Source organism: Cavia porcellus, unplaced genomic scaffold (assembly GCF_034190915.1).
Source record: "Cavia porcellus strain 051 isolate PalLab524CR breed Dunkin Hartley unplaced genomic scaffold, mCavPor4.1 scaffold_6, whole genome shotgun sequence".
NCBI classification, from domain to species: domain Eukaryota; kingdom Metazoa; phylum Chordata; class Mammalia; order Rodentia; family Caviidae; genus Cavia; species Cavia porcellus.
Window position 1 is genome coordinate 30,751,676 of NW_026947489.1, and position 26,436 is coordinate 30,778,111.

The following is a 26,436-nucleotide window of genomic DNA, read 5'->3' on the forward strand; positions in this document are numbered from 1 at the left end:
GTATTTATTTACTTTAACTAAATAAATGGAACCCAACTATTTGTTTAAAAATCCTTTGAAATTTGTTCATTTGGGTAAGATTAAAACAGATTTCTTAGTTCTGATTCCTTTTAAGCATAAAAGTTTGCAAGTTGACATTAAAAATATGCCTCATCTTCTTTTTCTTCTTTTAATTGGCATATCAATCCATTTGCTTGCTTTTTAAATGGAGTAAATTGTACCAAATAAAACAGTTATCATGAACTTTTTAGTTTTTAAAGACTAGTGTAATTTTAGTAAAATGGAAGAAGCCCGCTCTCTGCTGCAGTGCTGTCTAAGCGTGAAGCCCTTTTCTCCATCTGCTGTTCCCTGGGTACTTTGAGGTCTGGTCTCCTCTGCATTCGTTTCTTTTAACAGTCTGTTAATGTTTTCATTTCAGAAAGCTTTTAGTTACCATTAGGAATGAATCTAAAGCCAGTGACAAACATTAATAGCCAATGCCTTTGAACAATGCTCTGACATTGCGTTGCACAGTATCTATCTCCATGAAATTCTTTCCTTGCCAGTGGACTTTAAATAGAGCTTATAGCATCACTGAATGATGCTTTATGGAACATTTGAAAAACTTGGTCCTTTTGAGACTTTTATCTATTTCCTTTCTTTTACCCCCCTGGATAGTGTTTCATCTTGGAAATTAATTCCACACTGCTTTTGTTTCATACCTGATTTTTTCTTTTCATTTTAAAGATAATAAAGCCCAACAGAACAAAGTCAATGAAAACAAAGCAGCCAAATTGGTACACTGGAACTTCAAAGCAGGAGACTAGGAAAACAACAGTAGCTACCATAGTATATCTTGTTATCTTTATCTAGTTGTCCATTCCATCAGGTATAGCACTATCACACCAAAATAAAACAATAAAACCAATCAAAACAGAACATTGAATAAAGCAAAACAGTTCATCAGAACAAGACAAAACAGTGAGAACAATATTGGATTTCAAAGACAAAAATATAGAAGGAGATTCCCCATATTTGCTATATTTTATACGGTCATCCTCCCAGTAGATGCTCAGACCACTGGCCCCAGACCTGCAAAATCAACCAAACAATACAAGCATTTAGTTGCTTTTTGTACTTTAGTTGCTGTCAACTCATCCTGTGCTCTGAACCAGCCAGGTGCTCAAGGGGTCCGGGTGGGAATGGGGTGGGGAGTTGATTTTCACCGCTTGCCAGTAGGCTCAGGTGCTATTTGACTTTTTCTTCCTGGACCCCACATGGCTTGCGTGACTTACTAGAAGCCTGGCTAGTTGGCTTCTTGGTGTACTCCTACCAGTCACAGCATGGCCGATTCTTGAGAGGCACTGACTTTTCTCTTCCTGGATCCTGCATGGCTTGCATGGCTTACTAGAAAGACTGACTGGTTGGCTTATTGGTGGTCTCTCCCCTCATACCTGATTTTTGCCACATTGTTACTTCTGCCCAGATTATCTTCAGTGAAGATAATTTAGTTCAGTGGTGGTGAGTCTATGGCATATGTGCTGTCATTGGCTAAAAGATTAACCATCACTGGTTTAGTCCATTCCCCACCCAATCTTGTATTATGAGGTCAGTGTTCCAAGAACAGTTTCTAGTGTTTTGATTTCAATATGAACTGTAGCCACATAGAGGCCTATGTAATTTTTTATTATTTTTGTAATATTTATGTAAATTTTGATTATTTTCCTTTTGGTTTATGTCAGAATTAAATAGGACTGGTTGAATATATTCTACATTTGAGTACAAATAGATACAGAGATTATTTGTATCTATTTAGATAAAAATTAAAATGCATATGTTTATTTATAGTTGCATATTGTATTCTCTGAGGAGTATCTTTTTTCCCTTCTATGTAAGTTTTTGCATAAGACTGATAAACTTGATGTCAGGAGATCTGTAGTTTGTATAGAAAAATTACACATAAGTGGAAGCAGGTATTGTAGTGTTTTCTACTTATTTTCAAGTGGGAAAGAATTGGATTAAGTTTATTTGCTATTATTTAGTGCTTAAGAGAATTTGAAAGCCCCAATGTGGGCCTGTGAGCTTTATTTTGCACAAAGTTTTGGGTAGAGTTAGTGTTGTCAGAACAAATTTTTAACAAGAACTTGCACGAATTTAGTAAGGCTGTTTTCTAACATTATGTTTTGAATATGTCTTTTGCATTTTTACTAGGTAAGTTTTTTGCCAGGGAGAAAATGTTCAGAGTATGTGAGATGGTAATTCTATGGCTGTTTTAATTTGTGGTCTTTTACTTTATGATATTAAGCATGTTTGTACTTGCTATTTGTTAGGAACATTTATTTTTGCTTTCCTAAGTGCTGTTAGTGGAGTTCACATTTGCGTTCTATTGTCAATTAATAGGTTTTTAAAATCAATTGACACAAAGCATTTATTGTGTTGCATTTTCATATGACTTAATGGATTTTTTTTTACTGCAGTCTTTTAAAACCTGAGACTGTCTCCTGGGGGCAGAAGGAAGTGAATTTAACTTCTCAGTGCTGTTGAGTATGGCATACTGGAGAAATTCTTGCAGTCACTTCATGTACTTACCTCATTATTCTTCAGTGAACATGGTTTAATTAAAAGTAGAATTGCAAGATGCACAACTACATAACCTTGATCTCTAGAACATCTGTTACCTTGAAACATTTCACCCGTCAAATCTTTCTTCAACCTGTTGGATAGATCCTGGAACCCTCATGATAATTTACCTTTGGAAAAATCCTTTTGAAGGTTTAGGTTTCAACTTTTCTAAATTTTGTATTATAGGTGAACTTTGAAAGTTTATACTTAATTATGATTAGAACTTGGGGGGCTTGATTGGGCTTACTCTAGGATGGTGTAGTTATACTCCTGCCAACCTAAATTTTTTGCTTGGATACATTTGAATGATTGTCATTTCCTCCTCACAGTGCTTTCCCCAGTCCTCCCTCACCCCACTCCCAGCCTGAAGGAAAGAAGTTGAATATTAAATAAGAAATCTTTTAACATTACAGCAGATTTTATTTCTAAAAACTGTATGCTATCCTGATTTCAGTTAGTACTATGACTCATTAATTTGTATTACAGTGCATTTCTGCAGGCGATCTAATAATTTTTCAAAGGCATCTTAGCCTGTCCAAAAGTATAACCTTTACAATGCTTACCTTATAGTAGAAGGTGTTAATGGAATGCAGGAAACCAGGCTCCTGAATGACTGACTAAATAATGTTTTTATATGCTCAAGTAATGTTAAAATCAGTCAATGTGAGTGAAAAGAAGAAAGATTCCCAGCTGGGCAAAAGTCTACTACATATAATCTAAAATTTAATTTATGTTGTAAGAGCTGTATCTTTTATAGAGGCAAATATTCTCTGGAAAGAACTTGAGGGAAAGAATAAAGTAATAAAATTAATTCCAGCATCCATGACCAAACCCATAGTGCTTTGTGTCAGATTTTTAGTAATTTCTGCAAAATGAATTTTCACAAACCTTGGCCAGTAAAGAAATATAAGCATCCAAGAGCACTAAGTAAATAAACCAAATTCATTTGAAATTATATTCTTTTCTTAGATTTTTCTCACATACATCAATTCAATTATTTTGTGCAATCTTATTATGGTACGTAGGTCACTTTTTATGAGCACTCTTAGATGAGCTAAAATTCATGGTGGATGCTATGGTTTCCAGTTATCAGTTAGGATCTATTGTATAAAGAAATTCATTTTACCATCTAGATGTAGTTTAAGAAAAATTTACTGCTGCTCTGTATGTTGATAGTTTGTTAATCAAATAAATGAGAGAACTTGTTACTTCTTAATGTTTTGATGTCTTTAGTTTGCGTACCAAAGGTTATACTTTAGTGTGTTTTTTCAGTAGAGAAGCCAACAGGCTTCAAATAATTACTTTTCTTAATCATTACTTTTAGATTAAGGTGTTTATTTCATCTAAAACAGAGCCACTAGACTTAAGAGTGTGGTTATTAAAAATTTTTATATGACTAATTCTAAATGTTTAAGTTAAAAATAACTCCCCCTTTGTTATTAGTGCCTGTTAATTTTACAAGATATTGTTTCAATGTATGTAGTTTGATCATATTCATTCTCCCTATTAATAAATAATCTTGAGTGAAACCAGTACTTGTTACTCATGTACTGTATATTTTGGACGCTGTTAACCATTTCCATCTAGAGTACATTAACTTTGCTAAAACATGGCAAAATGTACATGCTACTAGAAGAAATCTAACTGTAAGATTTATAATGAAGGAATCAATCCACTTGTTTTTATTCCATTAAAAGTATTATAACTTCCAAAATACCCTGTAATCTTTCTTTCTCTCCTTTCTGATGAAATCAGTTCAACTAGTGTTTCTTGAGAGTTATTAAATAGATCATGATGAACCCCAGTTGCATAGGGTGAAAAAACCCATGAAAATGGCTTGTAGTTAGGATTGATTGCACCTCTCTTTAGCCGTAGAGAAGGCGCCTCTTTCTTCACCCTCTCCATGGCTCCCCATGGGCGATGAGCAGCTAATCCACTTGGTGTGAGCTGGGGGTGACAGTGTGATGCTTTCTACTTGCCACACTGTTCCTTCTCTGTGGTTGGCTGGAGTTTGGCCATTTTTCTGTTTCCTAGAGTGAGCGGAGGGCTTGTGGAGACAGATAGAAGAGTTGGAATAGGAAGTCACATACAGTCTTCTAGGCTGAAGCCTTGTGTTGATTTCATGTTTTGAAATAATATTTGGTCTTAGAGATATTACATATTTACAAAACACTCAGAATTTTTGTTTTTTGTTTTTTTTAACACTCAGAATTTTGACTAAATCCTTACTATCATAACAGTACCCTATGATACTGAATTTTTTTGTATTGCAGATTTCAATTTTGAAAGTAAATGTTCAGTGAAAGTTTCAGAATCACAATGTTCCTGGGTTGCATATATGGACAAAGAACTCATTTTGATTCATGCAATATTTTTGTTATATATAGGAAAATATTTCTGTAACAAACAGAAAAGGGTGAAAAGAGACTAACTTATTTCAAGAAACATTTTAAAGGCTATGACTTTTTTGTCATATAGCTTTAATAAATTGAGATGTACTTCGTTTACATGATGTTTACCTTTTTAAAGTATATCCTTTAGTAGTTTTTAGTATTTTCACAAAATATATCCTTCAGTAGTTCCTAGTATATTCACAGAGTTGTGCATCCTTCATCTTTATGAAATACTAGAATTTTTTTTTACCTCTATAGGACACATCATACCTTTAGAGTTTATTCTTTATCCCTGTCCCAGTTAATCTTTCTGTCTCCATGGATCTGTACCATATAGGCATGTCATATAAATGGAATTATATATGTCTTTTGTGTTTGATTTTGTTCACTTTGCGTATTTTCTTTTCTTTCTTTCTTTCTTTCTTTCTTTCTTTCTTTCTTTCTTTCTTTCTTTCTTTCTTTCTTTCTTTCTTTCTTTCTGTCTTAGTTCTGTTTCTCAAGAACAAGGGATATCTTTCCATTTTCCGATATCTATTTTGATCTCTTTTTTCAGAGTACTATAGTTTTCAGGCTTTTACTTCCTTCAATAGATTGGCTCTTTGATATTTCATTTTGGGTGCTATTGTGAAAGGTGTTGTTTCCCTACTCTTTCTCTTAGTGAGTTTGCTATTTATGTACAGGGATGTTATTGATTTTTAAAAATTCTTAAGTTTATTGGTATAATTTATACATACATACATAGTTATCACATTCATCATGGAATTTGGACCTGTACATGGTATATCTCCTGATTCCTTTTTCCCCCTCAATTGTGTCCCCTCCCTTCAACCCATCTTCCCCTCCTTAATTTGTTTCTATTTTATCTTTCTTTTATCATTTTCTCTTTCATTCCTCTCTTCTCTCCCTGCTTGCCCTTCCTTTTGAACAGTTCCTTCCGATTTCACAATACCTTTTGAATATACTTTGGTCCTTATTTATACGTTCAGTATCTCAAACCAGAGAAACAATGTAATATTTACACATGTGTTTGGTATTTCACTCAAGGTCTATCCATTTATCTAGAAATGCCTCAGGTTTATCCTTCTTTGTCTTTCCACGTTTTTCTTTTGATTGTATTAAAAAGTCACATCTTTTAAAATCCATTCCTTGGTTGATAGGCATTTGGATTGTTTCCAATATTTAGTTATTACAAACTGTGCTGCTATAGATATGGCTGGACATATATTGCTGTGGTATTCTGTATTTAATTTTTCCAGGAAGATACCCAGAAGGGGAAGAGCTGGCTCACATAGGCCTCTAACCCTAGTTTTTTGAGGAATACCCACACTGATTTCCACAGTGGTTGTAAGAGTCCACACTTCCATCAACAGTGGAGGGAGAGAGAGAGATTCCTTTATCCCCAGTCCCTCTTGATAATGGCTATTCTTTCCTGAGGGAGCTGAAATCTCAGGGATGTTTTAATTTGCATCTCTCAAATGACCAGTGGTATTGAACCTTTCTTCATATATTTATTTGCTGTTTCTTCCTCTGAGAAGTTGTGTATTCATCTCAGATGCCCATTTTTCAATTGGGACTTTTAAGTTTGAGGAATCTAATTTTTATATGTTCTAGATATTAGTCCTTTGTCTGAGGGATGACTTACTAAAATTTTTTCCCACTCTGTGAGTTGTCTTTTCACTTTATTGGTAATTTCTTTTGCTGTACAAAAGCTTGTTAATAGGATGAGATCCTAGTTGTTGATTTTTTGTAACATTCCTTGTGTGATAGGAGTTTGTTCATGAAATCTTTGCCTAGACCTGTACCTTTGAGGGTTCCCTTTATTCTGTTCCAGCAGAATGAGTGTTTCTGTTTTAATATTTATATCTTTGATCTATTTTGATTTGAGTTTACTGCATGATGAGAGATTTTGGTCTAGTTTTAGTCTATGGGATATGGAAAGCCAGTTTTTCTAGCACCATTTATTAAAGAGGCTGTGTCTCTTCCACTGAACATGCCTGCCCTTGTCAAAAATAATATGGCTGAGCATGTTTGCAGTTGTGTCTGAATCTTCTGATCTGTTCCACTGATCCTCAGGTCTGTGTGTTTTTTTTTTTTTTCCAGTATAATGCTGATTTTATCACAGTAGCTTTGTAGTATAATTTCAAGTCAGGGATCATGATGCCTCCTACCTTTCCTTTGTGGCCCAGAATTGTCTTGGCTATTCTAGATTTCTTCTGTTTCCAAATGAATTTCAGGAATGTAACAGTTTTGGAGGGAAGCCATTTTCACTATATTAGTTCTGCCTATCCAAGAATGAGGGCTTTCTTTCTATTTTCTGATATCCTCTTTGATCTCATTTTTCAGAGTACTGTAATTTTTAATACATAGATTTTTACTTCCTTTGTTGACTTGATTCCTAAGCATTTTGTTTTTTTCAATGTTATTGCGAAAGGTGGTGTTTCCCTAATTTTTCTCTGTGCGTTTTTGTTAGTCTACAGAAATGCTATTGATTTTTAAGTGTTTGTATCCTGCTACAAAATTGAATTTGGTTATTAAATCTGGAAGCATTTTGGTGGAGTTTTGGGGGTCTTCTATGCACTGTATCATGTCATCTGCAAATGATGATAATTTAACTTCTTTCTTTCCTATCTTTATTCCTTTTATTTCTCTCTCTTCTCTAATTTCTCTGGGTAAAATTTCCAGAACTGTATTAAGTAAGAGTGTTGATAGTGGACACTCTTGTCTTCTACCTGCTTTTGGAATAAAAACTTTCAGTTTTTCACCATTTTGTATGATGTTGGGTTTGATTTTTCATAGATGCCCTTTATCAGATTGAGATAAAGACCTTCTATTCTGATTTTCTGTAGTTTTTTTTTTTTTGTCATGAGTGAATTTGGACTTTGTCAGATGCTTTTTCTGCATCTGTTGAGATGATTGTTGTAGTCAGGATTTGCAAGGGGACTACTTTAATAGAAGACATAATTTATTGGATTATTTTATAATAGTTACTAAGAGTCAAATCAAAAGAGCAGAGAAAATCTATCTACACATCAGAGATTCAAAGAATCCAGCTGAAGGCCTGGATCTCACAGCAATGTCCTGCACAAGTCCTGCTGAAGACCTAGAGCCTATGACAGCGCTCTCCACCAGTCGAGCTGAAGACCCAGGGCTTCAGGTCTTGACTCATACAAGTCCGTATCAAGGGTCTTTTCTTTTAGGTTGTTTTATTTTAGGGTTTGAAATACTTTACTCCAAGCTCTCCTTGACTTGAAGGTTTATGTTGAGAAATTGGCTGTGATTCTAATGGGGTTTCCTTTATAGGTGATTTGTTTTTTTTCTAACTGCTTTTAATATTCTTTTCTTTTGCTAAATTTCTGGAATCTTTATTGTGTGCCTTGATGTAGATTTATGTTGGTTATGGCTACTTAGAGTTCTGTTTGCCTCACTTATTTGTATGTCAAATTGTTTATCTACATTTGGGAACTCTTCTGCCATTATTTTTATGAAGAGAATTTTTATGCTATTTGCATGCATTAGATAGATTTTCAAGGTTTACTGATTCTGTAGCATTTATAAGCACCACATTCCTTTTTTACAGCCAAATAATATTTCATTATATAAATACACCACATTTTGTTATTTATTCATCACTTGATAGACATTTGAATTGTTTTCATTTTTTGACTCATGAATTATACCACTATAAACATTGGGTTGTAAGTTTTTATGGAGATACATTTTCAATTTTCTTTAGTATATACCTAAAAGAGAGGCTCTTGGGGTATTTGAAGCTCTTGTGCCTTGTGCTGTTTGTGACATTTTCTTTCTTATCTGAACTCTGACACAGACTTTGCACTCACTGCCCATCCTCCATTCACTCTGTGCCCCAGCCTGGTCTACTCAGTGCTGACAGTGACATCTTCTTAGGGTCCCTTCCTGTGTGAGCAAATGTGTCACTGGCATTTGGAGCCCTTTGGAATAGATGCAGCTGCCTTGTCCGCCTAATCTGACTGCTAGTTCTCTTTCTAGGGCTGTGATTCTATACTGAGCCCCACCTGTCCCTGACACCCTCAGTCACTTACTCAGTGGCACCATCTCACTTCCTTACCCCAGGCTCTCCAGCCTTTACAGCCACAGTAGGGTCCTTTCATATCAAGAATTCCCCCTTGGCCCCAGGCAGAGGACAAAGGATATCAAAAGATAAATTTTTTATTCATCGTGGCAAAATGTGTATAACATAAAACATATCATTTTGACCTCTTTTTAATTAATCCAGTGGCATTAACACCAGATTTTAAAAAATTCTTTTTATGTTCTAGACAGAAGTCGTTTGTCTGGGGGTCATTTGGCTAAAATTTTTTTCCCAATATATGGTTTTTTTTCCCCACTCTGTTAGTGATTTCTTTTGAGGAGCAAAAACTTTTTAATAATATGAGATCCCAGTTGTTGATTCTTTGAAGTATTTCCCATGCAATTTGGTCTTTGTTCATGAACTCTCTGCCTAACCCTATGTCTTCAACATTTCTACATTCTCTTCCAGTAGATTTAGTGTTTAAGTTTTAATACTTAGATTTTTGACCCATTTTGACTTTATTTAGTGCATGGTGATAGGCATGGGTCTAATTTTAATCTTCGGCATACAGAAAGCCAGTTTTTCAGGACCATTTATTAAAGAGGCCATCTTCTTCCAGTGAACGTGTAAACCCCTTGTCAAATATAAGGTGGCTGAGTGTCTTTGCAGTTGTGTCTGCATCTTCTAATTTGTTCCACTGATTTTTAGGTCTGTTTTGTTTGCCAGTACCCAGATTTAATGACCCAATCCAAAACTGGACACTTCTCAGAAGAAAAAATACAACTGACAAATAAATATGCGAAAACATGTTCAACATCATTGGTCATTCAAGAAATGAAAATTAAAACGACACTAAGATTCCATCTTACCCCAGAAAGAATAGCTGTGATAAAAAAATCAGTCAATAACAAATACTAGAGGGGATGTGGAGAAAAAGGAACCCTTCTCCACTGTTGGGAGTGTAGACTGGTGAAATCACTGTGGAAATCAGTGTGGAGATTCCTCAAAAAACTAGGATTAGAGGTCCCATTCAACTCAACTATTCCTCTTTGGTATTTTTCCAGAAGAAATGAAAACATTGTACCACAGCAATATATGTGCTCCTATGTTTATAGCTACATGATTTGTATTAGCTAAATCTTGGAAACTACTGACGTGCCCATTGAATGAGGAATGGATAAAAAGGATGTGGTATTTTTATGCAGTGATGTACTACTTAGCTACAAAGAAAGAGAAACTTGAGGCTTTTATAGGTAAGTAGATGCAACTAGAGAACACATTTATAAGTAAAATAAATCAGACTCACATGTGTAAACATCGTATTGTCTCCCTAGCATAAAAAAATGGAAAGGGTAAATAAGATTCAAAAGGTTCAGTAGATACTGTGAAAGGGAAAGAAACTGCTCAAAAGCAAAGAACAACTGGGATGGGGGGAAGGGAAAAAGAAGGGAGATACATATATATGCTAATTATGTTATTCATTTTATTAGTTCATTGAACCATTAGTTCATTGAAAGGAACAGTTCCTGCTTGTATTGCTTGATCAATTTTGCTTGCCCATACCTGATAATCTGAGCAAATATTTTGATGATAAAAATATACAGTATAATCACTATTAATTTCCTACTGTCTTGTTTTGAAATTCTGTATCATTTTTGGTTATTTCTTTTCATTCTCATAAAAAAGGCCATTAGATCATTATACAACCATCAGCATCATCAGCGTTTCTGCCAAACCTTTTCATCTTCCCAAATAATCTTCACTCAACACTGACTTCTGTTGTCATCACCCCCAGCCCTGGTAACTATCACCCTCCTTTCCATCTCTACAAATTTGACTCCTATAATTACCTCATATAAATGGACTCACACAATGTTTTCTGCTTATTTCACTTAGTATAATATCCTCAAGGCAAATTTGTATTGTAAAAGTATCCGAATTTGTATTTTTAAGGCTCAGTAATATTTCTTTGCATGTACATGCCGTATTTGTTTATTCATTCACTGGCCAGTGACAGTAGAGTTGCTTCTAGATTTTGGCTATGGAGAAGAGTGCTGCTATACACATAGCTGTATAAGTATCTATTCAAATCCCTGCCTCCAGTTCTTTTGGGCATATTCTTGAAGGTGGAATTAATGTAGTGGATGGTAATTCTGTATTTACAGTTTTGAGGAATTCTTACACTGTCTAATAGGAGCCTATACTATTTTACCTCCCTCCCAGCAGTACACAAATGTTTTTATTTCTTTACAACCTCAGTAACACCCGTTATAAATACTGGAGTTCTATGTGTGATACCTTTCTCTTGATCTTGGAATAACAGAACTCTAGCTCTCTGGTCATCAGCCTCCGGGATTAGATGAGCAGCTTTCATCTTACCTATTTATGAGGCTTTTGAACTTGAACTAAGCCATGCTACTGACATCCTAGGATTTCCAACTTTTACAGATGGCTTGTCATGGGACTTCTCAGCCTCTGTAATGCATTTGCTAATTTCCCTAATAAATAGTTTTTCATGGGTCTATATCTGGGTCTGAATTTTTATATATAATTAAGTTTATTAGTACATTTTATATATGCATAATGATCATATTCATTATAGGAATTTGTGCCTGTACATGATATATTGTGATTTCTCTATTTTCCCCAATCCTCTCTCCTCCCTGCAACCCATCTTCCCCACCCTGTTTACAAAGCTTTGTTTTTAAAAATTGTTTTCCTCCCTTCCTTTCCTTTCCTTTTCCCTTTACCCACCCTAGTTTTTCTTTCCTTTTGAGCAATTTCTTCCCATTTTACAATATCTATGTACATTTTGGTCCTTATTTACTCTTTTAGTTTCTCACAGCAGGACGACAATGCGATGTTGACACTTGTCAGTCCGATTTATTCCACTCAAGAGTGTTTTCTCAAATTGCATATTTTTCTGGAGAATCTTAACTAAGACAGTAGTCTTGCCCTAGCTTGACACATACACCTCCATCCTAGTGGGTGTCTGAATAAGGAAGATGATGTTGGTACAGGTTGGGCTTTAAAATGTGCTTGCTACCAGTATTTTGTAGACACTAAAACTTGAGAGTTTAAGAAATTTATCCAAGGTTTCATAGATTCAAGTTTTGAAACCAGGATTTATAGAGCCCTTAAAGTGGATCTAGTGACACTGAGCTTTGTTATAGTCATTCGGTAAATGTTTGTTGAGTGAAGAAGTGACAGTGCCTTAGTTACTTTTCTCATTGCTGAGCCTAAATACCCAACACCTAAAGTGAAATAAGGAAAGGTTTATTATGGCTCACAGTTTGTAGAGGGTTCAGGCCATAGCTAGCTGGCTCCAAGCCCAGAGGGACTTTGCAGAGGAGAAATAGTTCATAGCAGGGAGAAGGCAGTAAGTGTCAAGGAACAAGTAAAGCTCTTTCTATCCCTTGTATTATATCTGCCCTTGGGGTGGATAGCACTCACACCCAGGTTGCAGAACCCTAAAACCTGGCATCATGCCATAAATTAGTCCCAGCCTTTTATCCTTGATCCCAGCATCACCCTTGATCCAGCCACCTCCAGAAAGCCACACCTATGACTGCATGAGGCTTTGGGGGACATCTAAACACAGCCATAACATTTTCTGATTATAAAACTTGAGACCAACAATCAGCCAACTCTGAAATGAAGTTACATTCTGAGGCTTATGTCAGTAAAAAAAATTTCTAGGATGGAAATGGCCTTTTTATATAATGTTTCTACTTCTATACATTTGAGCCTAAATGGTAACTTCAGATGGGGATGGGATTAGTGTGGAACAGTGAAGGTTTTTTTAAAAATCTTTTTCAGTTTTTTTCCAGAAGGGAAAGTTCTTGTATAACAAAGACTGTGATATGTCTTAAGTCCTTTTTTTGTATATAGTATTATTTCTCAGATTGCTAGCAAGAAGAAAACAGGTGCTGGGAAAACTTTAGTTTGAAGAACACAAAAGAAATGGAATTTCCTTGGAATTTTTCTCTATTTACGTTTTATAGACTCCCATGCCTTGACATACTGGGGTTCACAAAACTGAGATTCAGAAAAGCCAGCTTAAGCAATAGCATGAGTGAAATGCTTCGGTGTTTTCCACTGATTATTGGAGAAACCATCTTTTTATCAGCTTCTAGTCTTTTCCCAATACATGAATGATTTTGTGATTGACTTTAAGCCTTCTGGCAAACAAACCTTCCTTTATTTAAAGAGGAGGAATTTATACGGTACAAAGCTGTATCAGCTTTTTTTTTTCTTGCCATTCATCATTCACTATACTTGAGTCCTCAGAATTGTCTTCCCTGTTTAGTCCGTTAACTCGGGAGCCACTGGTCACAGAGATTCCTAATTCTTGTGCCTTTAGGAGCCAGCCCAAGCCAGGCAGCAGTCTCTGAGACTCTTGAAAAAAGAATACAACTGTTATGTCTGAAAGAACACACTCTTACCTCTTTTAAATATTCTGAAGGGGCTGTCTTGACTCTGACTGAGCAGACAGAATTGGATTTATTATCACTTAAACGAATATAGAAATTGTGCTGCATGGATGATCTGGTTAAAGTTTCTCCTGAGTTGTAATATTTCAAACATTTAGATTTCTCATTTAATGTTCTTTTGAAAATTTTTTTTGTGGGCAATAAATACAAGAGAAATGTTACAAATTTTAATGCAATAGCAAAACCAGACCTTCTGATTTAATCTTAAGAAGCATGGCTTTTATATGTATTCTTAAAACTTTTTCCTGGGCCTAAGGAATTCCCAAAGAATGGTTTCTCCTCTATTCTTAGGCAACCAGGAAACCTTGAGTCAAATGACTTAAGTAGTTATTTAGATAACTAAACTCACCACTGAGTTTAGTGATTTATGTAATCACTTTTCTAGCAATAGAAACCTTTGATATTAATAAGATGATTTCTTCTACATATGAATGAAAGAAAAGTCACCTCTAGGGTGCTTCTTGTCAAATTAAACAGAATGGAATGTTTGTGAGCTGCATTTCATGTCTAGCATATATTATCCAGGTTACCCAAATTATTGTAAATCATGCAGGGGGAATTCTTTTTTTTTTTTTTGTCTTTTTATGGGTACCAGGGATTGAACTCATGACTGCCTGCTTGCCAGGCAGGCACTTATGCTGCTGAGCTAAACCCCTAGCCCCATGGAGGGGGAACTTTTAAGAGCCTTATTTCTCCAGATACCTACGGCAACATAGTTCATGCTTTATAAATTTTTTGTTGGTTATGTTCAACCCAGTCCAAAAGAAGTGTTTGCTTCAAGAGCTTCTGTTAGTTAATAATTATTAAATGTAGTAAACAAATTGTACTGGAGACTTAGAAAAGTGTTTCAGCAGTTTTGAAGATAATTTATCCTTTTGTTTCTGAAGTTTATAAATCCAGTAGAAAGAAGCCTGCTTAGATAAGTTAGACTCAAGATATTAAAAAAAGGAAGGAAAATTTAGGCAAATTGATTATATATACAAAATCCACATGAAATTTCTAATTCAACATCTCTTGATCCTTTGTAAGTGGAATTTGCTTTTATAAACATAGATGCACATTCAAAATACATAGCCAACAAATTACTAATTTGGAGTGTGTCAAATGCTTAAAATTAAGTTTTTATCAAAACATTGCTTCATGTCATCTCAAACTATACTGCCAAGTGTTTATCTAGTTAATGAGTTAAAGTTGTACTTTTAAGGTCTGTGAGTTACACTTCATTCTTGAGTAGTTCTGAGTTTTTAAAATACAATAATATTTAGCCTAATCCTTCCTTTCACACTTGAGTTTACAGAAAGTAGCCAGGTAGCCTGAGTTGGAAGGGAGCCACGGAGGCCATCTGGTCTACCTGTTTCTCCACCTGCTCACATGGCTGGTTGTTGACATTTTTGGCAATATAGTTTGTGCCTCTTTCCTGGAGAGGAGGAATGTCTCTTCTCTTCATCCCTTAATTCATCTTCTAATCTGTTTGTCAAGTATTGGGATTTCACTTTGGTTTCTTCTGATTGCACCTTAACTCTCTCCCCATTTAGCTTCCTTGAATGATGCGACTTGGGAAGATGAATGGTTAGTGGTTGAGAAGGAAACTACTAAAGGCAAAAGAGAAGAATGAGAAAGGTTTCCTGGGCGTTTCCAACTGGAATCTAACTAGTGTTATAGGTTGATTTAACACAGCTCAGAAAGATTTTGCTTTCAAACAACGTGATATAATTCTCACGGGCTTAATTAATATTCCTTTGTGTTCTTTTAATAATAATAATTAGTAGTAATAGTACCAGCCAAAAACAATTACAGTGATAAAAACAGTAAGAATAGCAATGATAATGTGTCAAGAGTTTTAATACATTGTATCTTGAACACTCATGAGAACACTGAGAAGGTGGGCTTTATTGTGAGCTCCACTTTATAGACAGAGAAACTGAGGCTTAGAGAAGTTAACACCTGATGTTTAATAAAATGATGCACTTTTCACTCATTAGAGCTTGGAACAGATGTACTATTTATCACTTTTAAAAATCGGTAGTTGGAAGAAAAAATACGGAAATGTAGTTTGCTTATCATTCTGCATTATATTGTGGAAATAGACTATTAATGTGGAATTCATTAGAATAATGGAATAGAGACTTTCGATATTCAACCTTTCTGGAGTCTTAGACTCATAGTTCTCCCCCCCCCCAATGGGCTTTTGAAGCTTAAGAAATCTGACTCATTAATATGGAAGTCCCTGCATTCTGAAATGACTTTATTTGACAGCTGTTAATCCATGAGAACTGGAGATGTACCCCGTTGTTTTTCACACATTCGTGTCTACCTCCCCATTAAAGGAGTTCGTCTGTCTATAGTCTGTATCTTTGGGTTCTGTCTGACCATTGTTGGCCTGCGTGTTGTAGACTGAAGAGCACTGAACACGTGCAGTTGTTACTACTTCTGAAAGTCCCTTTGTTCTCTAGAGTAAAACTCACGTTGTCACAAATCCAAATGACAACCTGAATCAACAGGAATTGTTTTCTAATCAAAAGAGGCAAATCATTAACAAACTAGAACAGAGCACAAAGACTTCCTAAGCATGTTCTGGGGTAATGTCAACTGAGTTTTGTTTTTACCCGTGCGGGCATGGTAATGAATGCTCACTTGAGGAGTCCTAACACTGAGATGCTGGATGACAGGCCATCAGACCTGGGAGGCTGTCTCTCTCTCTCTCTCTCTCTCTCTCTCTCTATTACTTAGGTGAAGACACTGAGACCATTGTGTTTTTGTTATTTCTCCCACTTTCAGCCAAAGATCCTGTCAAAGTTTAATACATTGATCTGTTGACTAAGGTAAGGTGGTAAAACTATTTCACCAAAGGTTGAGACAAGCACTGACTGCTGTAAGCCTTTGCTTTTAGTCACAAGGCAAGAACTTAACACTTTGGACATTTGAAAGAGAATGAAATGCATAGAAAAGGAAAAATGTATATAAAAAGGAGAGAGGAGTAACAGGATACTACTATCTAGCTGGCATGTCATTAAGTGGTAAATCATGTGGCACCAGTTTTGGGTAATTAGCGACAACTCCCCAACAAGATTTCTCTGAGATAACTGTGTTATGATATGACACTTTCATGCCCAAGTGAGTTTGTGAAATACTGACTCTTCCATATACACTCCTTACAAATTTACAGCTAATGTTTATTAAAAGACCTGCAAATCCTTATAATAGAAACTATGGTAAGTTTAATTTAAACTAGAATTCCCAAACTTGTTTGGAGTCTTTGACAACAGTCTAAAAAAGTGTGTGAGTCCAGAATTTGAGCTAGTGATTAGGGATGCTGAGGATAAGACAGCTGCACTGTGGCTTCGCGGAGTTGAGGAGGACGTGTAGGGACTTTGGCATTTGGGCCAGGTTATTAGGAGTCGGGAAGGAGTTAAAGGGCAAGGTGTGAATCTAGAGAGGAACAGGGAAGGCAGAAGTGTAAAATGATGATGACTACCAGGCCTGACACCGAGCTGTGCCCAGTAAATTTCACTGAGTGAATGTGTGAGTGAAAACTTGATTTCCAGGGAAGATAGGTTTATAAAACAGAGTATAAAGGTCAAGAGAGTCAGTGGATCACAGAATAAAGCACTTCAAGACAACCCCTTTAAATAGCCTGAACATTCAGGACAGTGAACAGGCTATAATTATAAGGGGTCTGTTCTTTGTATCATTATTTTAAAAGGAATCTATTTCTCTGATTGGGTATTTATTGTTATAGAAAGCCTTTTATTTTGATTGATTTTTATAACTGTCCAGGAAAATATTTTACCCAAAAAGAAAAAGAAGTAATTGTTTAAGAGTAAACGAAGAGGCATTCTAGCTGATAATGTTTCTTGGTAAATAAATTTATCCTGAATTTCATACCTAAGCATAAGGGACAAATACATTTCAATATATAAAAGTCTGACAGGTTTCTGAGTAGAATATGTTTCAGATTTCCTGTCTCCAAGAATGTTTATTTAGACATCACTCTATCTCTGTTTTTCAAGATGTTAGAAATGAGTGAGATGAGACAGTCTGGCTTATTTTGTACATTTGAAAGATGTCTTGTTTGTGCTTTGACTTAGGTATGTGTAAAAACCAGTGCATGACCTACTTTCTACCCAGGGAGGTTAGCATCACCAAGGCTCCTTGCTTTTCACAACATTTTTGGCCTTTTCCATTCCTGCCTGGCTCCATACCTCTCTCAAGTTATTCTTCTCAGATGCAGTTTCTGCTGTGTCATCCTCTGTCAGGGACCCATCTTGCCTGGGAAGTCTCCCCAGGAGGCCCCCAATCATCCTCTACATCACACGTTCCTCCCTTTCCAACCTGCTTTTACTTCTGGAAGGCACAGCATTAGTATTTTACTTACATGATTAGTATTTTCTATTTGTTTAGCTTACTTCTTCTGGTTTTTAATTTTCCTAAGAAAGTAAGGTCTTAAAGATATTAGTTTATTTCAGTGGTTCTCAACCATTGCAAGTGAGAATCAGTTGGAGAGCTTTTAAGCAATGTCAACGCATGTGTTACTTTATAAGGTTATGATTTGATTTGTGGAAATACTGGTTGATATCAAACTCAAATTTGAATAATACAAATTATTAGTATAAACATAAGGGAGATGTTTTATATTAAGGTAGGAACTAAAATTAAAATTGTCTAGGAAACTCCCCGTACAATCTCGTATTTCTTTATGTCTTTGTTTTGGAATAATTTTATAGCAGATCCTCCTGTGCCAGGGATTGAACCCAGGGTCTCATGTGTGCTATTAAGCACCTTTTTTACCACTGAGCTAAACCCCACTGCCTGGTCACCTACTTTGATTAATGCAAGAGTAGGACATAGTGACAATAAATTCACTTTTGAATTCCAGACTTTTTATGTTCATCCCTTGTTTTTAAAATCAATACATGAGCTCACTGTCTATATGTCTTTATGTAGTAAATATTCTTAGAACATTTAAATAGACGTTCTATCAGATCTTTTGTGATATCTTTTTAGAATGATGTTCTGGAGATCTTTTGGAAAAATCTGTTGTGTTTGGCTGGGTGTGGTGACACATACCTACCTTCCCAGCTACCTGGGAAGTTTATAAGTATTGTGAGGTCCAGGATAGCCTGGGCAACTTAATGAGGCCTTGTCATAATATCTATAAAAAATTTAAAGGGTTGGGGATATAGTTCAGCATTCCCTAGGTTTAATCTTTAATACAACAGTAAAAAGGTTATTTTCAACCTTTAAGGTTTTTTATGATTCTTTTCAAAAATGGCTCTTTTGAAATTTTAGTTGTAAATCATTGTCCTGTGGCCTGAGACACCCAAATCAGAGTAAACACCAGCAGAATCACAGGGGAGGAGGCGTGTGGCAAGAGGGAGAGCAGAGCCTTCAGAACGTAGATTTGGTGTGCCTGGGATGTGGGACTAGAGAAGGACACCTGAGGCTGTCCCGCCAGAAAGCAGGGCCACATTCCCAGCGTCGAAAAAACTACGAATTATGAATCCACGGGTTTTTTTTCATTCTCACAGTTCTTAGCAACAGCATTGTCTGCAAAAGCTTCTTTTGACTGTAACTGTTTGATAATGTCCAGCTCACAGGCAATCAGAAAGCTTGAATTAACTTTCTAGGGTATCAGGCATTGAAGAGGATTTTCCTGAACAGTGAGAAGCTAACTGTGACATTGCTTCACCTTAATTAACAAACACAAAAATCCCTCTCCCTGCCAGGCTCATGTCTTAGCAGTTGCTTATAAACCACAGTGCCTTTCTGAGAGTTTTAGATCGTGATGCATCTTGATGTTTGTCTTCAGACCTAGCGGAAATACTCATTCTTCTGTGCTTCTGAATTTGAAATGACTTTGGCAGAAATTCTCATGAGTTCCTAGAGGCCATAAAACAAGTCATGGGCAATTACAAAAAAAGGTCTTCTTTCTTGTTTGTGTCTCAGATGCACACCTGAAAAAGAATCATCTTGGCACATTTGACCGATGGGTGGATTGGAGAGGGGAGCATAGCCCCTGGTTCAGCAGGGCGCCTTGACTGGTAGTGGTACACAGAAGGTCTGGTGTGACCTGTCCTCAGGACATGAAAGGGCTAGGTGTTTCCACCTTGGAAACAGTGGTTTTAAGGCTGCCAGCCTAATTGCTGCAAAGGCAGCGCACTGGCTGGTGGTTGGGGGTCAGTGTTTCCCTGTAGCAAGGGGCAGTATGACCACTGAGAGGCTTTCATCTCTAATTACAGTGCCATGACATTCCAGGAGGAGGTATATGCATTCAGAGGGAACAACCGTGGATGGGGAAACTTCAGAAATTGAGTTTTATTTTTAAAACTCAGCCCTCAAGTCTGATGAGAAATCTGGGGTTGTAGCAAGATGGCTCACAGACTATTTTAGTTGATAGTTTCACCTAAGGAAAATTACTGTCACCAGACTTTGCTACTTGTAAACCTCATGACATTAGGTCCTTTGTAGGCTTATGAAACATGGGACTATATTTTGGCCCCTCAGATGTTATTTTAATTTATGATTGGCATACTTCCTTAGCATTGCAGAATTTTCCAGTCACACTAAAGTAAACTGGAAGATTGAAAAATGTGATACTGATTTTTGAAGCTGAGATCCATTTGAACTTGCTCATGAAAGAATATTTATGTTGAGGAAACTGCAGAAGCAGGTTTGTTATGTGGGAAGTTATAAGCAAAAAAAAAAAAAGTGCTAAACTTGATGTTTATACTCATTTGGTTCATGCCTCTTGTTTCTTACAAAAAGAAATCCATTGTTTAGATTTTCCCATATATTCTCAAAAGTTCTAGAATAAATTCAGGCACATTTGAGACTCATGGGTGTCACCCAGTCTCTCATAAGTGATTGGCAGATTTATTTATGATCCAAAAGCAGCCCATTTTATTCATCTGATTCTCTGTCTTCTCCCCTAGCTTCGTCTTATTCCTCCCAAATCATCTCAGACTTGTTCTTTGGGGTGCTTTAAGATTTGATAATGTTCAAATTAGCCTAGTTGAGTAGCTCTACAAAGGAACATAAGCTAGAATAGGCCCAGTCAAGATTAATGTACACATATATTTTCCAAAATTACTCTCTTTTTTTGGAAGGGGATTGCACATTTTTTGAGACAGGCTCTCACTATGTAGTTTGGGCTGACTTTGAGTTCACTGGGTAACCCAAGCTGGCCTCCAACTCACAGTGATCCTCCTGCCTCAGCCTTCTGGGTGCTGAAATTACAGACGTGTGCCACCACCTGGCTCCAAAATTACTCTCAACACTTAAAAATTTTAGTTTTCCCTTCTTCTAATGGCTTTAGTTTTGAAACCTTTAAGAAGAAAATAAAGCTCTTATGCTATATAATTTCATTATTGCCTGCTCATTATTATTACTATTATTATTATTATCATAGTACTAGGTATTGAACTTTGCACTGAGCAACATCCCTATCCTTTGTTTTATTTTGAGACAGAGTCTTGCTAAGTCACTAAATTGCACAGACTGGTCTCAAAAACATGATCCTTCTGCCTCAGCCTCCCACAGATGAAACTGCTATGAAATAAAACAGAGTTGCTCTGTGCCTTGGATCTTCCTTATTCTCTTTCCCACTTTGTTGACTGCAGATCCCTCCAGTGCCTAAAATGGTCCCTTATTCAGCCACAATTTCAACTCAGGTGTAAAGGATTAATTATAATGCCACAGGATTTTCTCCTAAGGCAGAGTCTGAATACAGATTTATGGTTGCAAAATGAATTTCTTTGAAAGTTAAATCAATTGTGGGGAGAATCTGTTTCTGTTAGAGAAATTTTATTTTTTTCAGAGAAAATTATAGTAAGAAATTACTTTAGAGCTATGCTTGACAGAAGTTGACAGGTACAGTGACAACAAACAGCCAAATATGTACTACACCAAAGGAATAAACTTCCACATAATTTTAAAATTTTATTTAGTTCGTGGGTCCTGATATTGTCTTGAGATCCTTATCTCTGCTTAGCAAAAATATCAGAGATGTTTTGAAGACTTACTCCGTCTCCCTTAAAAAAGCAGGTTTGGATTTTCTTATTGAGACGCTTTGCAACAAGAAATGAAAAATTATTTTATAACTTTGAACTTGAAAGCTGAGTCACAGCAGGCCTGAATGTAGAGAGGCTGAAAACATATGTGCATTCCTGACACGTGCAGCAGCCCTAATTCCACAGATCCCTGTCACTAAAGAATCTGGTGAAATATGAAGATATTCAGGCTAGAATTCAGATAGAAATAGGCTGTGAAGAGCTACTCAAGGGCTGGAGAGAGGCGGCCACTGGGGAACCAGCCCTGCTGGAAAGGCCTTTAGTATACGCCTATTGTTAAGCTAGGCAACTGTTTACTGGACCTAAGCACATTCAAAGTAATAAAGTCTATTAATAAAGATTGCACTGGGAGACAGAGGTTGTGCCTTGAAGTCTTCTGTTAAAATTGGCAAGCATGAAAAAATTAGCAAGCATACTTAGTAGTTTCAACAGCTAAGTGATTCTCCTTTGCATCATGCATACCTGAAATATTATATAATGACATTATAATAATGTGAGCCATGGATAGTATCTATGACTCATTTCAGTTTCATTAACCCTGACAAATATGACATTAAAATTGGAGGCTTTATAGCAAAATATCAAACGTTAGATCAAAAAATAAAAGGTAAATTTCAAGAGTCCCAGCCTACATCATATCTTGTGACACTAATTTGCATTCTGATGGCACTCTGTAATTAAGGACTGCTCAGTGGTTTTATGACTATTCCTCATATTATGAGGTTTATAGGGTGAGCAAATTTACCGTAGCAGTGAGGCTATCTTTGTAGCATTCTGGAGTTTTCCTGTTTTACATTTGTTGATTGCTACAGAAGCTCTAGGATATGAGTGGTGGGCTTGCATTTTAATACTGTGCAATTTTCTTATAACAGGAAGGACAGCAGATTTTGGCCCTAATGCATGTTAATAATGGTGAAGTGGCAGAGACTAGAAGCCATGAATTGTAGTTCATTCTCTGAACTTCTGAAAGAAGTTCATCAGGTAAACCAGGAATATCACTTTCATTGAAAAGTCAAATGATACCAGTATGGCTTCACATCATTTTTATGAATCATACTTTATGGTGTTAGTTATAGTGCTTTTTTGCTTTCAGGTAACAAATCCAATTAATTTGAGTCAAACAGTTTTGAGAATTTTATATAGCTGGCTCATGTACATATTATGTAAAGACAGATGACAAACATCCAGGGAAGTTTTGTACCTCATTCACTGGTGAAATCAGTAGCCCACAGCACCAAACATGACTCTGAACAAGGGCTGAGCTTTGCTTTTGTGTGCTGGTGGTGGGTGATGGGCTGGAGCCATAGCCCGGGTAACTCCTGTTTTCTACTTTCTGGAGACTGATAGGATAAAACAAAACAAAACTTATTTTTTTATTTGAATTAGGAATAGATTTATATACGTAATGTGTTCTCTTCCTTCCTCATTCTCTTCAATAGCTATTTGAGGCATGCTTCTCTCTAGAGTTCCAGGTGTCTAATATATCTTTGTAGTCATTTCTGCTCATGAGCCGTTTGGGGTGAAGAAACTTGACTAGAGCGATGTGTAATTTGATGTCTTTTACTGTACTCCAGTGGATAACATTCAAAATGCCCTCTTCATATTAGTTGTGAAGGAAAACCTTGGAAGACAGTGTTTTATATGTAGGCTTTCCTAACTTAATTTCCTTGCATGCATTCTTCATTGATACCTTTTGAAAAATCTCCCTCTGAGCAGCCACTGTGGAATTAGCAGCTGTGGAAAGAATTATAGACAAAGAGTAAAATATTATTTTATGATGATATTATGATTTCCAGTTCCATCCATTTTCCGGCACATGACTCATCCTTCTGAGCATTTGATTCTTGTCACTAACCTTGGATTTATAGGGGCCCAGTTTTATCATCTAGACAGTTTAATAAAATCATCTATTAAATTTTACCTGTGATAAAAGAATGCCAAGGCAGGAGGGAAAGCCCTAACTCATGAGTGGGAAATTAGAAACCCAACATCTGGATATGCACTAAGATCTGTTTCTACCTACCCTATTCATGATCTTAGCTCAGGGGTTTTGTGGAGAGCACTCATAAAATGTTGCTGTTAGAATGAAAGTGGGGGAGAATCCAAACCAAGAAGTGGTTTGAGAAATCTTGGATTCCTAATGAATGATTAAAATTATGGTCATGGCAAAATACTATGAGTATGTAAGCCTTTGGAGCTGTGCTGAACAGAGGCTCAGGTGTTCTCTGTTGCCATGGTGCAGAGACACGGTGCTCGGATTCTTGGGTGTACTAAGGAGGTTGAACTGCACGGGTTCACAGGTCTCCTTGCAGTTCCTGGTTTCTCTGAGTCTGTTACTGCAGATCCCACTAAGAATACAGTCAGATGTGACTTTATTTGGTGCTATTGGACCTAATGGGAGAGGAAAAGGAGAGTATTAATTATGCCCAAAATAAGTGATCTCTTTGGAGACAAAGAAGAATGTCTAATAGTTTAAGGATGACAGACTTCAGGATGCCATGAACAATGGTTAGACTATTGATAGGAATTTCAAATACAAGTGATACTTCCCTCTCTTTCCATTTTTACTTTTTTACCTCTCATTCTTTTCTCATTTTCCAATATCTACTCATTAATAATAATTTTTGAATGGTTTTTATTTGGGGGCCAAGCATATTTTAGTATGCTTAACTCTCTGTGGCATTATTGTGTTATATAATAAGTACTCATTTATTTAATTGAATGCATTTACTGAGCATCTTTCATTGGACAGCCAGTCTGTTAAAACCTTAAAAAGGCAGACTTGGCTATTGCCCAAATGGTAGTTACTGTCCAGTGGGAATATAATAGTGTATCTGTTGTTTTAATTTTGACATGAATTTAAAGTTTTTAAACTAAATTTAGTTGCTCTTTTTTATCAACGTATTTTGTTAGTGCCTCTTTATTTTATAAAATATTGGATTTCAATGTGCTATTTTCATACATGCATGTAATATATTTTGATCATATCCATCCTTTTACCCTCTTCTACACTCCCTTCCCCTCCTCATCCTTTCTTGTTGTTGAATAATTTCCTTTCTATTCCTGCAATTTCTTTCTTCAGTGTTCTAAAATTTTCATTGTAGACATCTTTCATCTTGGTTAGGTTGATCCATAGGGTTTTATTTTTGTTTTGTTTTTTGAGTTATTGTGAATGGTATTGTTTTTCCGATTTCTTTCTCAGCTAGTTCATTGTTGGTACACTGAAAAGATATATTTTTGTGTTGATTTTTGTATCCTGTGAACTTGGTCCATAATTACTTCCTTTTTTCCCATATAGATTAGTAAGAATTAAATGAAAAAATAGTGTATATACTTCCGTGTAGCACACTATTGAGTTTCTAGAGTATGGTATTAAATATTTAGCTGTTTATAGTATGTTCTTGTTTATATTTGTGATTTCAAATAGGAAAGGTACTGACTGTGTATACTGTATACTTTAGGGAAGAATCAAAAGGTCTATTTGGGGAAAAAACCCTGAAAATTATAGGACTCAAAAGAAACCCTAGCATATTCACTTACATTACAAAATTCCAGTGTGAAATACTGTATAGCCAGTTCCTGAATACAAACTTTTTTTTTTTACTACAATCTTTTAAAAGACATAATTATAGAGTTTCCATATACCAACTTCTAATTCATTTTTGTTTTTACTGCTTTAATTACATTTAACTAAAATTGTTTGTTTCAATTACAGACCCAAATTGTGGTTTCCTAGCTTTCTTTTCACTTGCTGGCAAAAGGCTGACTTAGGAGAGCTATGTTAAAAACATTTAAAAAAAATGTAGCCAGATGAATAAGAAAAAGGCTTTTTCTGGTTCATCACCTCTAGTATGCAGAGTCATTCCTCTTAAATTCCTCTGGACCCCCCGCAGGCCTCCAAGGTTTGGCAATAACCTCTATCACTGTGGCTTCAAACAGAAGCACTTAATGTACTTTGGTCTCTGGTGTTAGGTAGGAACCAAGAAGATTTGGTAAAAACTTAACCTCTGTTTTGAGGCCATTTGCTTTATTTTTTCTGTCCTTTCTTTCTTTTTTCCTTTCACTATGTCTTCTTATTTCACTTTGCAGACTACATATAATATCTCAAAGTGTACCTTTAGAATTTTCTCAACATGTAACATTAAGTCTTAAATAACCTGCTATTAGCTTTTAGAAGTAAGGGGGGAACCACACAATTGTGAATTTTAAGGTTTTTATTGAAATAGAGTAAATTTAAGGTTTTTATTGAAATAGAATAAATTTGTTATTCAAAATCATTCCCCCTCCAAAATGTTAAATAATGTAGTATCCTTATTTCTCTCATTTTATAATTTTCTTCCTTTTTCTTTCCCTCTCTTTCAGCCCTCCCTGTGGCCCATCTAATTATATTTGTGCTAAGTCCTTTATCTTTTAGATGTCTATAACCAGAATGCACACAGCGAAATGGTTGTGGCTATCTAGATGCAAATGTGGAGATAAATTAAAGTACTTATGTGCTTTATAGCAAGTGAGAGGAGTATGAACCTGCTCAAGATGGGAAATTATTGTGTATTTCTGTACACACAGAAATACTGTACACATGTCCGATGTTGGCTTACAGTGGGGAAGAAAAGCCTTGCTCCTCACCAATAACTAATAACTAAAATCACCAACTATTCGTCAGTTCTCTTGTCTGTCATATATTTCTTTTATCCTTCTCCAATTAAATTTCTTGTTCTACTATTGTTTTCCTGTTAGTTGCACTTCTTGGAAGGCAGATTGCTATCACATGCAATGTGCTTTAAACATGCTTAAAGGGAAGCAAGGACTCCAGTTATTATAAGAATATT

At 36.0% G+C, this 26,436-nt stretch overlaps 1 protein-coding gene across 2 annotated transcripts in view; it reads left to right on the plus strand.

The window, feature by feature from the left end:
- The window catches only part of Fsip1 (fibrous sheath interacting protein 1), a 222,042-nt gene that overhangs the window by 147,726 nt on the left and 47,880 nt on the right, over positions 1-26,436 (plus strand). The window lies entirely within an intron of this gene.